The following is a 14,804-nucleotide window of genomic DNA, read 5'->3' on the forward strand; positions in this document are numbered from 1 at the left end:
AGCCACGTCGTGCACCATTTACAAAGATCCAGGTCATGAGAAGCAGTGAAATCACCCATTTCGCCTTCCTTGCTGGGTCACTCGAGCACGGGGCAGGGTTATTTATTTTTTAAGGTTGCATTGCTAATGGGCTGAGTTTTTCTGTCCCCAAGGAGAACTCTCTTAAGTTTTGTCTGAGAAAAATTTCAGATTATTTGTACGTGTTTTGAACTAAAGTCCTACAGATTCTTTCCTCAATTCACAACTGAATTCCTATAGTGGAAAAAATTACAACTCTTTCCAGTCATCTCGCCATTGATGATGCCCTTAACTCTACTGAGGCTTTTGGTGATAGCTAGCAGCATCATAATCATCATAACGCTGCTCTTAGTTATATTACTCAGCTTAGCTTTGGGGTGGCAGGTGGGCTCTGGTGTGGCTGATCCCTCCTGAGAGCTGCACGAGCTCACAGCCGACAGCAAGGAATGCAAGACCCCTGTCTAGGAGAGCAGCCTGGAAATAAATCATTCATTAGTGTTCTATGACTCTGTAAACATTTTCCAAGCAAGAAATAATGTTTTTTTGGATAATTAAGATTTACCTCTGAAAGATTCTGGAACACGCTGATGTTTGACATTCCCTGTCAGCCCTGGAGAGCTCTGGCATCCCAGCACGTGGTGCTGCTCCGTCTCTGCACAGCCCCAGGCGCCATCGAACTGTGCAGCTGAGACCTCTCCTGTGATCAGAAATTTCTGTCTTCACAAAGCAAAGTCTATCTTCAGAGAGAAAAATACTTCATTCCTTTCTTTTGGGGGTATTTGCGTCTTCAGGGCTACTTGCACCATTTTTCTTTTTCTTTTGAAAGGAATTTTGAGAACTCGTCCATTTTCCTTTATCATTGTTTTCCCAGGTTTGGGATCCAGTAGAGCAGGGATGACTCTATCAGATGGTTTCTGCAGTCTTTGGAGCTGGTTGTTTAAGGAGGTCACTGTCCTGAGGGGTCTCCCCCAACAAGAGCTGCCCCTGGAGGGCCGGCTGGGCGAGCTGCCCTCCACTCGCCCCATGCTGGCAGCGCAGAGCTGAGCTTTGGTAAATATCTCCATTTTTAGCAGCTGTTCCCCAGTACCGATTTCTGCCATATGTTTCCTACCCCTACAATCAGGATCTGTGATTTTATATATATATTTGAATTAAAATTATCCCCTATTTTAGTATTTACAGTTTATTACCAATTAAAACAGTCATGAGTCTCACATGGAAGTAAAGCACTGCTAAACACCATCACGCACAGCCACCAGTAAGGGATGGCACCAGAAAGGTTTTTAAATGACAAAGAGAAGGTTTTTCAAAGAAAGAGTTCCTTTTTGTAAATCAGAGACTGTTAATTCGTTGTTTATTGATGTGGCTGTCATATATATGTCCGTAGGTGGTCATTTGTCATTTGTATCACTTAATGGAGATTTAGCACTTTATAATCAGTGAGAACATTTTACTGCAAGTATGCTGCTATGATGAGTTAATTAAGTATTCATTGTAATAACACTGATAATAATGAACCTATTTTACATTCCTTTTTCATGTGCATATGTTCCATATTTCCATAAGAGTACTATTTTAATTCATCGTTGGCTATCAGAAGTAAGTATAAAAATAAAAAACTCTCACCTAGATCTTTTCTTCTGCTTAATAACAGCCTATCACAAGGTGGAACAACACGAGTACAGCGTGTCAGGGAAGCTCTGTTGTGCGGTACAACGCAGCGTGGCGTAGTAAAACCCCTTCCTTCAGCGGGAGTATGGGGTTTTTCTCAGACTCAATGAGGTTGGAAGAGCCCTCTGGGATCGAGTCCAACCGTTGCCCTGACACCACCATGGCAACTAGACCATGGCACTAAGTGCCATGTCCAGGCTTTTCTTAAACCCCTCCAGAGATGGTGACTCCACCACCTCCCTGGGCAGCCCCTTCCAATGGCTAATGACCCTTGCTGAGAAGAAATGCTTCCTAATGTCCAACCTGACCCTCCCCTGGCAAAGCTTGAGGCTGTGTCCTCTTGTCCTATCCTATGTTAAAGACCCCGAGTTCACCACACTGACTGCGCTCCTCGGAGAGGCTTTGCTGACTGGGTTCTCCACTCGCTGCATCCAGGGGTACCCCCGACGTGGCCTGGCAGCGGTGGCTGCAGCAGGTACTCTGGGGTCGGGCACGGCTCCAGAAGCCTTTTAGGCTCTCTGTTAAGTGTAGGATCACTCGGGGCAAATATACACGTTGTGAGGGCATCTGGACTAAAAGGGGGGAGAGGGTCTCCGATTAAAGATCATCGCCAAAGGGCTGGTGGGGCTGAGGCTGGGGCAGCACTGCTGCCCGCGGTGCCACAGCTCAAGGAGGTCTCTGCAAGGGGTAGAGCGCTGCTGGGGATGGGGCACAGCCCCCGTCACCCCGGTGTGTCCCCAAGCGATGGCACTGGGGTCCCCATCTCGGCGCCGGCACGGTCTCCTGGCCAGACACTGAGCGGGCAGTGCCAGGCTTCGGCGCTGCCGCCGGGACGGTTCGGAGTGTGTCAGTGCCAAGTTGCCAGTTCATCCAAGGACACGAGCGCAATTATGATTACACGGCGCGGCGCAGGCAGGAGCTCCCCTGTGCTGGCGGCTGGCAGGCGGCCACCCAGCCCGAGCCACCCTGCCTGCAGCTGGCAGAGGCGAGAGCACGGGAGACCCATGGGGACGGCAGGAGGGAGAGCAAAACCGGCCAAAAAACCTGCTAAAAGCTGCTGGCAAAAGTAGCACGGTTTGTAACGGGAAGGGAAGGCACGGGTCGGTGGCGTGGGGTGTGCGCTGCCAGGGAGCAGCAGACGGAGAGGAGCTGGTGTGTGCAAATCCGTAGGCGTTCAGGTAGTCTGTGCAGTGCCTGAGCTGTGCTTAAACCCGTGTGTTGGATTGCACAGACCTGCGAAGCAGCCAGCGGTGCTCTGACGTACAGAGTCAATCAGGTTGGAAGAGCACTCTGGGATCATCGAGTCCAACCATTGCCCTGACACCACCATGGCAACTAGACCAGGGCACTAAGTGCCATGTCCAGGCTTTTCTTAAACCCCTCCAGAGATGGTGACTCCACCACCTCCCTGGGCAGCCCCTTCCAATGTCTGATAACCCTTTCTGTAAAGAAATTCTTCCTGATGTCCAACCTGAACCTCCCCTGGCGAAGCTTGAGGCTGTGTCCTCTTGTCCTATTCACAGAGGGAGCCCCTGGGGTGGGAGCTGTGGTGGGGAAGCAGGAGTAACACCGAGGCCAGGGACCCACAAGACAAGGGCGTGCAGAGGAGCACAGCCCTCGTCTCAGCCCCTTCTGCCAGGACTCTGCCCCAGCAGCTGAACAGGAGAAGGACAAGCACAGCAATTAACCCTGTCTCTAATAATGCATTGATATCCAGCACAGTGTCAGACACAACTTAATAGGTACAATAGACAAAAACCAGAACTATCTGGCACCCGGTTTTTACAGTGATGTCAAAAGACACGACTGGAGCAGGTAATATATTCAGAGTGAGATTCCAGAAGAACCAAATGCTAATAATTACAAAATTAATTCCTTCAATTAAAAATGAATACACTGCTGGAACATATAATGCCATGAACACCAGATAAAATTATTGTTCAATCCAATTAAATCTCAACAAGATTTTCTGAGGATGTGATGGCATTTATTGAATTATCTCTGAACGTCTTATGCAAATCAGAGTTAGACCTGAATGCAGTATGCTAATTTTGAGCTGTATCTACATGCAGCACTTGTAATACTCTTAGGAGGAGAAAAAAGGGTTGAACTTCCCTTAAGGTGACTGCTGGAAGATACCCTGTGGCACTTGGGAGGGCAGCTAAGGCCGTCCCTTCTCCTGTCCTGCCACCGCCAGTGCAAGACAACCCCTCTTGCACAGAGGAGAACTGGTTTGGGGCAAAAGCTTTCAGAAACCGTGAGTTTCTTACTTCTCAGCTCTGACACTTCTCTAAGCTACAAGTTACATCTCTTGAGGAAGTGATTAGCTGCCAGTTCACAGCATGGGCTTTGTCAAGGACCACGGTTAGTACATCACCTTTCAGAGAGGTCTGTATCCTGCTTTTAATGAATGCCTCTAAGGACAGGAAGCAGATCAGTTTCAGAACCAAAGTCAGTGATACCTACACCGAGTACATAGTCTGGTGGGCGAGAAACCAACGCATCATCCGTGTTAGAAACCAGAGACCCACAACCGCTGGACTTCTGTGGGGTTTTCTAGCAGCATTGGCTACTCTCTGAGCTTTTAGTGCAGCTACATCTGGAAGTTTGAAGTATAATTGTTAAATATAAGACATTTAATAGATTACTTTGTGGTTTTTATTTTTCTTCCATGCAAGTTAATATGAGTGAAAGTATTTTTTGTCTGTAACAGAGAAGCTGACGCAATATATTAAAGTGTTTCTGCAGGCAGAGATACAACTGTATCCATAAATAATTTTTTAAAACCCTATTAACATAGAAGGGATTTTTTTTTCTGATTCTCTCAGTTGATAGTAAAGTGGCAAGAAAAGCTCACAACAAACCTTGAGGACAATGCTCCAAGGTGAGACTGTGGGGGAAAAAAAAGTGTCTTCTAGAGAAGCTGGAGACAGTGCCACTGACAGCCAGCGAGGCTGCCTTCCAGCACGGTGTGACAGATGGTCATAACAGACTACACAAATCCCTCTTTTTATTCAGGGAGGTTACAGAACAGCCACCAAAGTTCAGAGGAGAAGTGCTGACTGCAGCGACCAACCTACTGCACATCCAGAGTCCGAGCAAGGAGCTGCAAAAGGAACGTCTTTGGGAGGAGGTTTAGTTCATCATCACTGAATGTGAGCACGTCTGAGAACCACCCAGCTCTCGCAGGAGTGAAGGAAGCAAGTGATGGACATCCTCGCACTGTGCTTTCTCCACCTCCTGTGAGGGGAACCAGGGATGGGGAGACGGTGCAGAAACGTGGGCATCTTGGGATGTCCCAAACAGCTAGAGCACACCAACACATCAGGAACCCAAATGTACCTAAATGAAATCACTTACCTGAGGTGGCCTTGGTTACTTCAGACTAGTTCTCTTCGCTCGACCAAGTGAAACTCAGTGAAGTCTGGACGGAGGATGCTTCCACTGTAACCACAGAAGTAAATTAACACACCTGAGTTAGCATTTAGGGTTATAAATCCCGTTCTGTTTGAGGAAACAAAACACAAAAACAAACAATCTATTCAGAAAATTAGATACATTACATTAGTAGAATGTAATTGTATCGTACGTTATAATCTACAAAGCTCGCTGACTATAATCTTCAAATTAATGACAGTTAAACATTTGAAACTCACATCTTTGCAAGCATCTTCAATCCCCCAGCTGCTGGGTGGATATCGCCTCGAAGGATCTCGTTGTAAATTATGTATTCAGAACATGAAGATGCATCAAAAAAGACAGAAATGTCCCCAGAAGGCGGTCCTAGAAAGAAGTCATAAATTTAAATAGGAATAGAGAAAGCCTGTTTGAGTTATAAATTGCAATTGTTTTCTAAATAAAGGTACTTTCATACAAATATAGAAGTTTTTTACATCCATGGCACAGTAAAGAACTGACTGAGATAAGCACTGAGTGGGTAACCCAGATACAGTCAACACAAAAAATAGCTTTTACAGTTACAGGTGAACCACTGGTGGGCCAACACTTAACAGAGTCAAACTCCAGAGAAATACAAGAAAAAATGTTCTGGCTGATGATACGAAGCTGGTGGGGGAAAGCCACCAGCATAACAGAAGCACACACCACCTCAGCAACACACAACACAAATCAGTTTGGAAGATTTCTTTTTTTTTTTCTAATTAGGCACGGTTGTTTCCCAGCCCTCCCTCGTGGGACAGTTATTTGAACCTTTCCTCAGTTGCATGCCTGCAGCAGTGACACTCTCTTGGTTGTAAACTTGAATGTCAATGATGAGTCAGCCTGTGAAATGATGGCAAAGCTGCGGGAAGGGTTTGCTGACCCCCCTTTTTACAGTCCCCTTTTCTCTCTGGTTGCATTTTGTTGTTTTTTTTTTTTTTATCCTCTAGTCATGTATGTTTTGTTTGAGAAGAAAAGGAACTAGCTTGCAGGGATGAACTGGTTTCCATTTATAGTAGAAACATGGCAGAGCAGGTTGGAGGAAGGTGAAATTTATGCCGTGTTTCTACATTATTAAAATAGCAAGCATCAGCTGACTGAGGATTTAGTGATCACTCGCAAAGGAAGAAGCACACAAATCCAACCTTGGCTTAACAAACAGCTGCTTTCACAACTCATTGAAATTGGTGAAGCTGTAAGAGAAGCCACGTGTCATGTACTAGACAGAAAGCACTTTATTTCAGCCAGGGTGCAAGGTAAGATCAAACATGTTCATTTCTGGAGGGAAAAAAACTTTTTTAAAAAGTTAATGAACAATTAATTTCTTTATTTTACATATAATTATTTAACTTGCTCCTTTTTTTTTCAATTACTTCATCTTTTAAAAATTGCTAAAGAGCAATTATGCATATGAAGGCTTGCACCTATATCTATAAAGAAACATACTTTGCAAGGCTCTTATTCATCTAACCAATATTTTTGCAAAAATTCTATTAATGTTGGATATTTAACAAAGTGTTTACCTTAAATCTAAATGAACTGTGCACTTAAGCGTGCTCTTAGCTGGGACCCAGGCAATGCCTCCCCGAAGCCCCAGTGCTGGGGAAGGCAGGTCTCTCGTGCTGGTGGGTTGGGGGCACTGGGAGGCAGGGCAGCAGGCTGGCACCGAGCGGGTGGGTTGTCTGCCCCAGAACCCGCCAGGACGCCCAGAATGGTCTCCTTCCTTTTAACTAAGAAAATCATTAAGGCTGTTTGCCTTAAGCTCTGGTTAATGGACTGCACGGATTATTTATTTATTTTTAAATGAATGCACTTTATTTCCCCAAAGTGCTGCTGTTGACTTTCTTTTAGTGCTGCCATCTGGCTCCCCTGCCTAAAAGGGTGGTGTAATAATAAATAAACAAACAAACAAACAAATACATAAAAATCCCTGATCTTCTGCGATTGGAGCGTCACCCAAACATTTGTGTATGATTGTGTTGAATTCAATAATTGTCTTGCTAATGCTTTTGATAGAAACAAGAGCAATTGTGCTAACAGCCTGCAGCACTGATTGAGAATTACAAAATCAATCTCCCCGTCTGAGGGTCTCTCCCCACGGCTCCTTTCCGCGCTGCTGGAGGCTGCTCTCTCCGCAGGAACGCCATTACCAGGCTGGGGATGCTCCAGCCTGGCTTTTATTTCCCTTCGCAGAGCACAGCTCACTCGGGGCTCAGAACTGCAGCCTCCCTTTTCTTCCCTGTTCCTTCCTCCCCTTCCCCTTCCAAAACACCATTTCTTTGCCTCTGACACCAAATGACACTTCACTTCCCAGAACGAGATGGTTTCCAGTGATGGGGGGTGCTCGGGCCAAGCCCCAGCAGCCCCTCGCCCTCGCTGACCCATGGCATACGGGCTGTGACAACCTCCACGGCCATGGGAAACAGGCCCAGGCAGCATCTGTCCCACATAAAAACACAAATCACTCACACACTTCCAGATTTCACTGAGAAATTATTTCATTTTCAAGGCATAGCTTGCTGCCTTCTCCACCCCAGGACAGGAGCGATAAACCACGGAAAAAGCAGGTTGCAGACAAGGATAATTGTTCTAAATTACTAGGAAAAACACAGATCCTTCAGGTAATTGCACGGCAAAAGGAAGCTTGCAATCCATCATTCCCTTTCTAGCTGCAAAGGTTGCACACATTTTTGCTTTCAGTGTCAGTAAGACAGGTAATTTTGTGTAAGGTACCTGTGAAACCAATTAGGACCGCACGGGGCATCAAAACGTACAGCAAGTGATAGTGGAGCTGCTGACAGGCACTTTCTCTAAAGCAATGCCCTGTAACTAGCTCAGGCACAAGGACAAGGGGACAAAAGCACCATCGCTTCCCTCTCCGAGAGCTGTCTCTGATCCAGCACTGCCCGCTCCTTCGGGGGGACAGAGCAGCACCCTGCGCACGACAGCATTTAATTGATGGTATAAGCTGTATATCCAGAAAAGAATTGTGTCTGGGGAGATATAAAGCACTTTTGGTGTTTGAACCAGTGACCTGAAGACTGGTTGTGGGGTTGGCAGAAAGTTGTGTCAAACCCGGGCGGGTGCAGCAGAGCCTCTGCCCAGCGCCCCGAGCAGCAGCGCAGCCTCCGAGCCTGCTGCTGAGGTGCCCAAAGCTCCATAAGCTGTTCTCATAAATCCCACCCCTCAGTACTGTCAGCACAAATAAAACAATGACAGCAAAAGTAAAATAAAAACTGCCCAGTTACTTTGCTTTTCTGTAGGGGAGGTAAACAGAGATTTGAAGGTTGTCAGAGGTACCATAAAGTCCCCTTCAACGTGACTGACGTCCAGGCTGGGAATACCACTTCCTAAATCATCAGGCTGAGATTGCTCCACCAGCCTTCGCTGGGCAATGCTGGCACTTCTCCTGTGCTCTGTGGCAACAGCGAGCTGTGTTCTCAAGAGAGAAGCCAGGAACACACATCTCAGAGATTTACAGCCAAAGACATTGGGGCAGATGCTTCTACGTACCCATTTGACATGTGAGCACGTCACTTCTTCCTCTAGTTGTACAGGTAAGGAGAAACAGCCATCCTTCTGTTTTGTTACATTTGAGAAGGGGATTGGTTGTTAACCTGTTGAATTTCAAATTTAATATTCCTGGTACTTTCAAATTATGAAATGAAGTCAAGCACAGTGAGACAGATCGACTTTAACTGCCCTGGTAGCACTAGCGCAGAGGTGCTGGCCTGTAAAAAGCCCACACCAGCTGCCTGAGCCTATAAACCGTCCTTAAAAGAGCTCCTGAGTATTCCTGTTAGGGCTTTCGGGGTTTTTCTTCTTTTTATACCGGTGGCTATGAATCCTCCCCCACCAGTGTGCTGTTTTCACACAGATCCTTAGACATACCTGCTGACACCGAGGGACTCAGCTCCCTGCGTCTGTGGAAAGACACCCATATTGCTGAAAAATAAGTCAAGAGCAAGTCACAATTACACGTCAGAGCCGCAGTTCTGACTTTTTGTTCAGTAGCAGTGGCTTTCTTCCTCACCTTTTATTGACTATTAAGTTTCATATTAAATATAATAGTTGCAATAATTCACCCATCACCTATTATTCTTACACACAAAAATCTACAAATAAAATGTAAATGTGTAATTTTGCTATTATTATTTCCATCTGAAAATATTTGTCGTAGATTATTCCACATTTTCTCCTGTTCTTAATAGTCATGTCATGTAATAAGCCCTGTAGGTTTATTTGCTTGCTTATATGTTTTACCACTACTTTTAAAATCGATGTTTCTTAGAAATGCTTTTTCATGCTTTACAAACTTATCTGTATAGCCTTACCTTTAAAGAAAGTATAAGTCAGAGGTAAAATGTGTAGTGATCATCACCTTTACAAGGAGACTAAAACCCTGCAGCTATTTTTTAACCTTTTATTTTTATATAGTGCTATTTTTCCCTGTAAACACTTGCTTAAGCACCTTAGTAATGGGCCATACAATTGCCCGTCTCTGGAGAAACAGGAGAAGAATTACGCTGAGCTACTCGGAGTCCTTGCAAGAGGAGATGGGGTTTTAAGCCTCTGGGACTGCAGGCATTTTTCCTCCACATTATAAAGGGAGAGATTCAGTGCTCTGCCACAGCAGCTGACATTCAAAGTTATGCTGGGGACACAATGCACTTACACACTCCAATGCATTTTATCAGCCAGTTTCCACAGGCAAATATTCCAGACATCAAACCTCAGAGACCTCCAGCTAAACTTATAACCAGCTCTTCCCCATCAGAGGCAAAAGGAGAGGGGAAGCCTGAGAACAGCAGTGGGAATCATTAATTAAAGGCAGGGTGACATATTTCCCACCCAGGGCTGTGGCGTTCCCCTGGACTGACAGGATGGCCAAGATGGCCATCTCCCCGAGCTGCGAGTACCCAGTGGGGTGCCCAGGTGGGACACCAGCCATGTCCCACGGGCCACCAGGGCAGGAGTTGGGGGGAGCACCAGGGTGGCCCAGGTGCAGGTAGCCCAGCTGGGGAAGAGAGCCCAGAGACCCCACACACATGGCTGGGCTGGCCCTTGCCTCAGACCTGGCCAGCCGCTGTCCTGCCCTGACACGGGGCGGGTACCACAGAGCGGGGACGGTCCCTTGTCCTGGCAGGCGACACGCCAGCAGCACTGTCCCTCGTGGTGCCGGGGCGTGCTCCATCACAAGCGCTGCTGAACATCCCCATCCCTGTAGCAACCACCCTCGGAGGAGACGAGCTGCTCACGGAGGGTCTGCGGGAGGCTTGGGGAATGCTGATGTGATATTTCTTTTGCCACGAGGATTTTCTGAGCTGTTTCCCAGTTCCTCCAGTTAAAACGGAAACAATAATATATTTTTTGTTAATTTAAGCAGACGAAATGGGAAATGGGTCGTGCAGGTTTTCTTCTTGCGAGGACTCTCTCTGCAGAGATGCCAGCAGGGCGTCTGATCCGGAGGCAGCAGCCGGAGAGATGGAGGTGACATCCTGCTGCTGAACGCCCCGAGGCTCGGCTTTGCTGAGGCCGTTTTAAACTCCACAGCCACATCCAGCATTAATCACCTGCTTCCAAGGAAGTCCCTGGCTGTCCTGTGTCTGTTGGTTACCAGTCCGTCTGGTGCCTGCGAACCCCAGGTGTGCAGGGTGGGTGTGAGAGGGCTGTGCCAGCTCCACGCGTGGCCACGTCTGCGTGAACACCCCTGAGGCAGGAACACGCTTTTTAGGGTTTATCCGCAGCCTCCCTGTCTGAGAATGGGCTTTGGAGGAGGAGAGACACCATCTCCCTCTCCGGGATGAAATCAGAGCACTAATTGCCATGTACAATGCTTGGAAATGAGGTAGCCCAGGAAACTGTGTCTCATTAAATACTTTCCACGTTTCAGATCTCTTTTTCTGCTCCCTAGTGTGTCCTTGTCCATAACTAAAGGATAATCAACTCAATTCAACACACGTTCATTTCTGGTTGGAGTGTCTTCTTCCATAGCAGCTTTCTCCCAAGCGACTTTATGAAATGGAAGACTACAAGGACAGAGTTATGATGAATCATAGGAGAGAGAAACCACAATAAATATTTGTTCAGGAGAGAACAGGCATGGAATAGGGTGAGAAATCACCCAAGTGGAGGGATATGGGGAGTACCTGTGCCCAGAAGAAACTGCAGAGGATGAACGTGTGATGAACCTCACGTCACAGGGAAAGGGAGTTGCTGACCATGCAGGGGCTGATGCTGTGAGGTGAAAGGAGTCTGCTGGAAGATACCAGTGCTTTGAAAACAACACTGACTACTCCTACACTAAATGAAGTGCTGAAGGTCCACTGAAGACTTTCTCTGAAGTTTGTAGCTCTGTATCCCTGTAATACAATATTGCCACGGCTTGTCACACACCGTGAGCTCTGCACTGAGTTGCGAGGCCTCAGCACCAAGGCTTGTTCCAGAAGACTTCCAAGAAGTTAATCCTACAGGAGGTTTGATTGTCATGGGGAGAAAAAAAAAAAGAGAGAGAGTTTTAAGTTAAATAATAAGTTTAGGGAAAGGTACTATGCATTGGTTTTTACAAAGGGGTCAAAAGGAATACGTGTCGGCAGATGTAGGATATGGGAGAGCTGGAGCCCAGCATGGTACTGAGGTGCCAACGTGAGAGGGGACCTGCGACAGGACAGACCTCTGAGGTGTTTCTCTCATGAACAGATGAATAAACATGGAAAGCTCCAGCTTCACAGGCAAATGTGAGAGTCTTCAAGCCTTAGAGCAAACATTGAGTCAAGATACACATCCCAGAAGGCAATAAAAAAACAACACTGAAAGCTTGTGCAGGTCTTAAGGCTGTGCTAGAGAAGAGGCCGTCATGGGCGTAACAGAGTGAAAAAGAGCCTCGTGTAGATGGCAATAGATTTTTCCAGGATGAGCCAACTCCAGAAAGAAACTGAGTCACCAGAGCGAGCTACACAGTGGGACAGGGACCTCAGACCAGCAGAGGAGACCACACCACGCTGAGGAGGAGGAGGCATTGCCCCCACAGCCAGGCAGACCCCACCACACATGATGGAGGAAGGCAACCCAGGAAAGGTAAGAGACAGCTGCTTTGCAGTTTTCTGGGATGGAGAAGGTAAGAAATAAGAATTAAATGAAGGGTGTTTTATGTAGAAAAAGTATAAAGCAGTTCTGAGCAGCGTGCCCCAGACAGGCAAAGATCTCCCTTGCTTTATCTGAAGAAAGCTTTCACGCACCAGGAGAGAGAACCAGAGGAGATGTACAATTCACAGGCACAAAACCCATAAAGTCCATTCACAGAAGCAGTTCACACTCCTTGAAAAAAAGCCATCGGATTTTGGGAATATATTTATCTGTTCATTGCATTGGAAAGCTCCGTACGCAGAACTTGCTCTTTCATCAGCGGTACTTTGCTATGCACAACCCTCCATCTCTGCTTGCCTGTTTGGTATTCATTTCAGAAATTGTCCCAATAATTTTGCAAGCAAATTATCAATATACTGATCATTTTAGTAAAAAAATTAGTGAGGAATATCTGAATTTATTTTTAATTTATCATTACATCATATTACCCTGAATAGATATGTGTAGAGGAATCCTCAGTAAAAAGACGACAGTAGGGGTTTTTTTCAGTGTCGATTCTTACTATTCTTCTATTTCTGGAGCTTGCAGTAAATACAAACAACCCACTGATGATAAATAAATACATCACCTGAAATGTGGTATATTTTGTTTTTCAATATGAAGCTCTTAAATGCCAATTTATTTTCCTGTCTTTTGGGTGCTTTTTCTTCTTCAGTTGCTTTTGAAACACAGAAGAAAAAGACATTTTAAGCAGCAAATCATTATGCTTGTCTTCGCAACAAGAAACGTGTGCGCTCGGAGCCAGCCGAGGATTCCTGTCACATCTCTCCCTTTCAAGTGGGAGAATTTCCTTCCTGCAAAATCACCGCGTAGACTTTGGTGCCTGCAGACAGGCTGCGGGTGGGGTGTTGATAGAGCAGGGTCCCGCAGCCAGCTCACGCCGGGCGACTTGGGCTGATGCTGGGAGGGAGGCACGGGCAGGGGCAGGGGCAGGAGCCATTAATCTGGGATAGCTGCTCACTGCCTGTGGGTTTGCAGGGGGTCCTCAGTTTTCTGTCAGGGAGACAGAGAAGGGAAGAAGAATTCATGCTCTTCTTTCAAGAAAACAGAAAGATCTAGAAGCAGCCCGCTTTCTGCAACAGCACACAGCGTGGGTCATGTCTCAGAGGCAATTAAAGCAAAAACTGGCACAGCTCTCCTGGGCTCTCTGTGGCACACCTTCCCAACAGCCACGTCCTGAGCATCCTCACTCCTGGGTTAAATATTCTCTTTCTCAGAGCTAGACAGAAATCATTGCTAGATTCAACGACATCTTTCATTCTGCTTAAACCTTCCCCTTTTCTACCCCACTCTGAAATTAGCAGTGAAAAGAAAATCCTGGCTAGGGGTGATGAATGTTGAGGAGACAGCACCACAGGACGTTGTCCGTGCAAAGGAGGGCGTGTTTCACCCGCATCCTTCCAAAGCAGGTACGGACTGCAAACGATGCTGACTTCTTCTCAGCTGAAAGGGCTGAGGTATTTGTATTCTTTTACCTTATGAATAGTTCAGTACAAAGGCTATTTACAGACACTTTTTTTTTTTCACTTAAATCTCCATTAAAAAGTGTTTCTTTAAAACATGCTGGAGAACTTCATTTGGGTTCCTCTTTTCTCTTTTCTGTTCTCCACGATTTTTTCTAAATCCTCTGGGTTTCAATTAGCAGCCATGGGAAACTCCGGGAGCCTCCTGCCTGCGTAGCATTAAAAAGTGCACAGTGTTGTGCAGCCCTCAGTCTCACTTCTGAATAATTCATAGAGCACTTTAGGGTAGGCCAAGATTTCAAATTAATATTATGGACGGATTTTCCTAAGCTTCTCATGCTTCGAGTTGAAATCCCACACACAGGGAACCGGCATCAACATGTATTTAGTCAGACAGGCCTGTAGTGACATGTTTGGGAGCGATACTTACATGTATATGTATTAAACACTGAAATTAATATTAATTTTTATCTTTATTTACGTAAGAGTAATTAGAGACATTCTTGTCAAGAAGTTTCAGTTCTTGAACATATTTTCTGCTAACTCTTAGTAAGAATTAGATAAAGCAAACACACCTGAAGTGTTTTTGGTGTTTGATAAAGGTGTAATTAAAACCAGAGCCTCCTCTGTTCCCTCACTGAAGTTGCCAAGAGAGTAACCTCTGAGCATGAGCATGACTTTGAGCATGAAAACATCTTCAGTGCATGTCCAGAAGCAGAGTCTGCACACACAGAATCACAGAATCAACCAGGTTGGAAGAGACCTCAGGGATCATCGAGTCCAACCATTGCCCTGACACCACCATGGCAACTAGACCATGGCACTAAGTGCCATGTCCAGGCTTTTCTTAAACCCCTCCAGAGATGGTGACTCCACCACCTCCCTGGGCAGCCCATTCCAATGCCTAATAACTCTTTCACACACAGCTGAACTGTTAAACTTCACATCACAGAACACTAAAGGTCACTTATACATTTGTATTTTCTGTCTGTCAATCAGCAATGTTTGGTGCACTGTCACTACCCAGCAGCTCTGTAAAGCTGTGGATGCTGCTCACAGGAACCACAG

This window comes from Nyctibius grandis, chromosome 20 (genome assembly GCF_013368605.1).
Source record: "Nyctibius grandis isolate bNycGra1 chromosome 20, bNycGra1.pri, whole genome shotgun sequence".
NCBI lineage: Eukaryota > Metazoa > Chordata > Aves > Nyctibiiformes > Nyctibiidae > Nyctibius > Nyctibius grandis.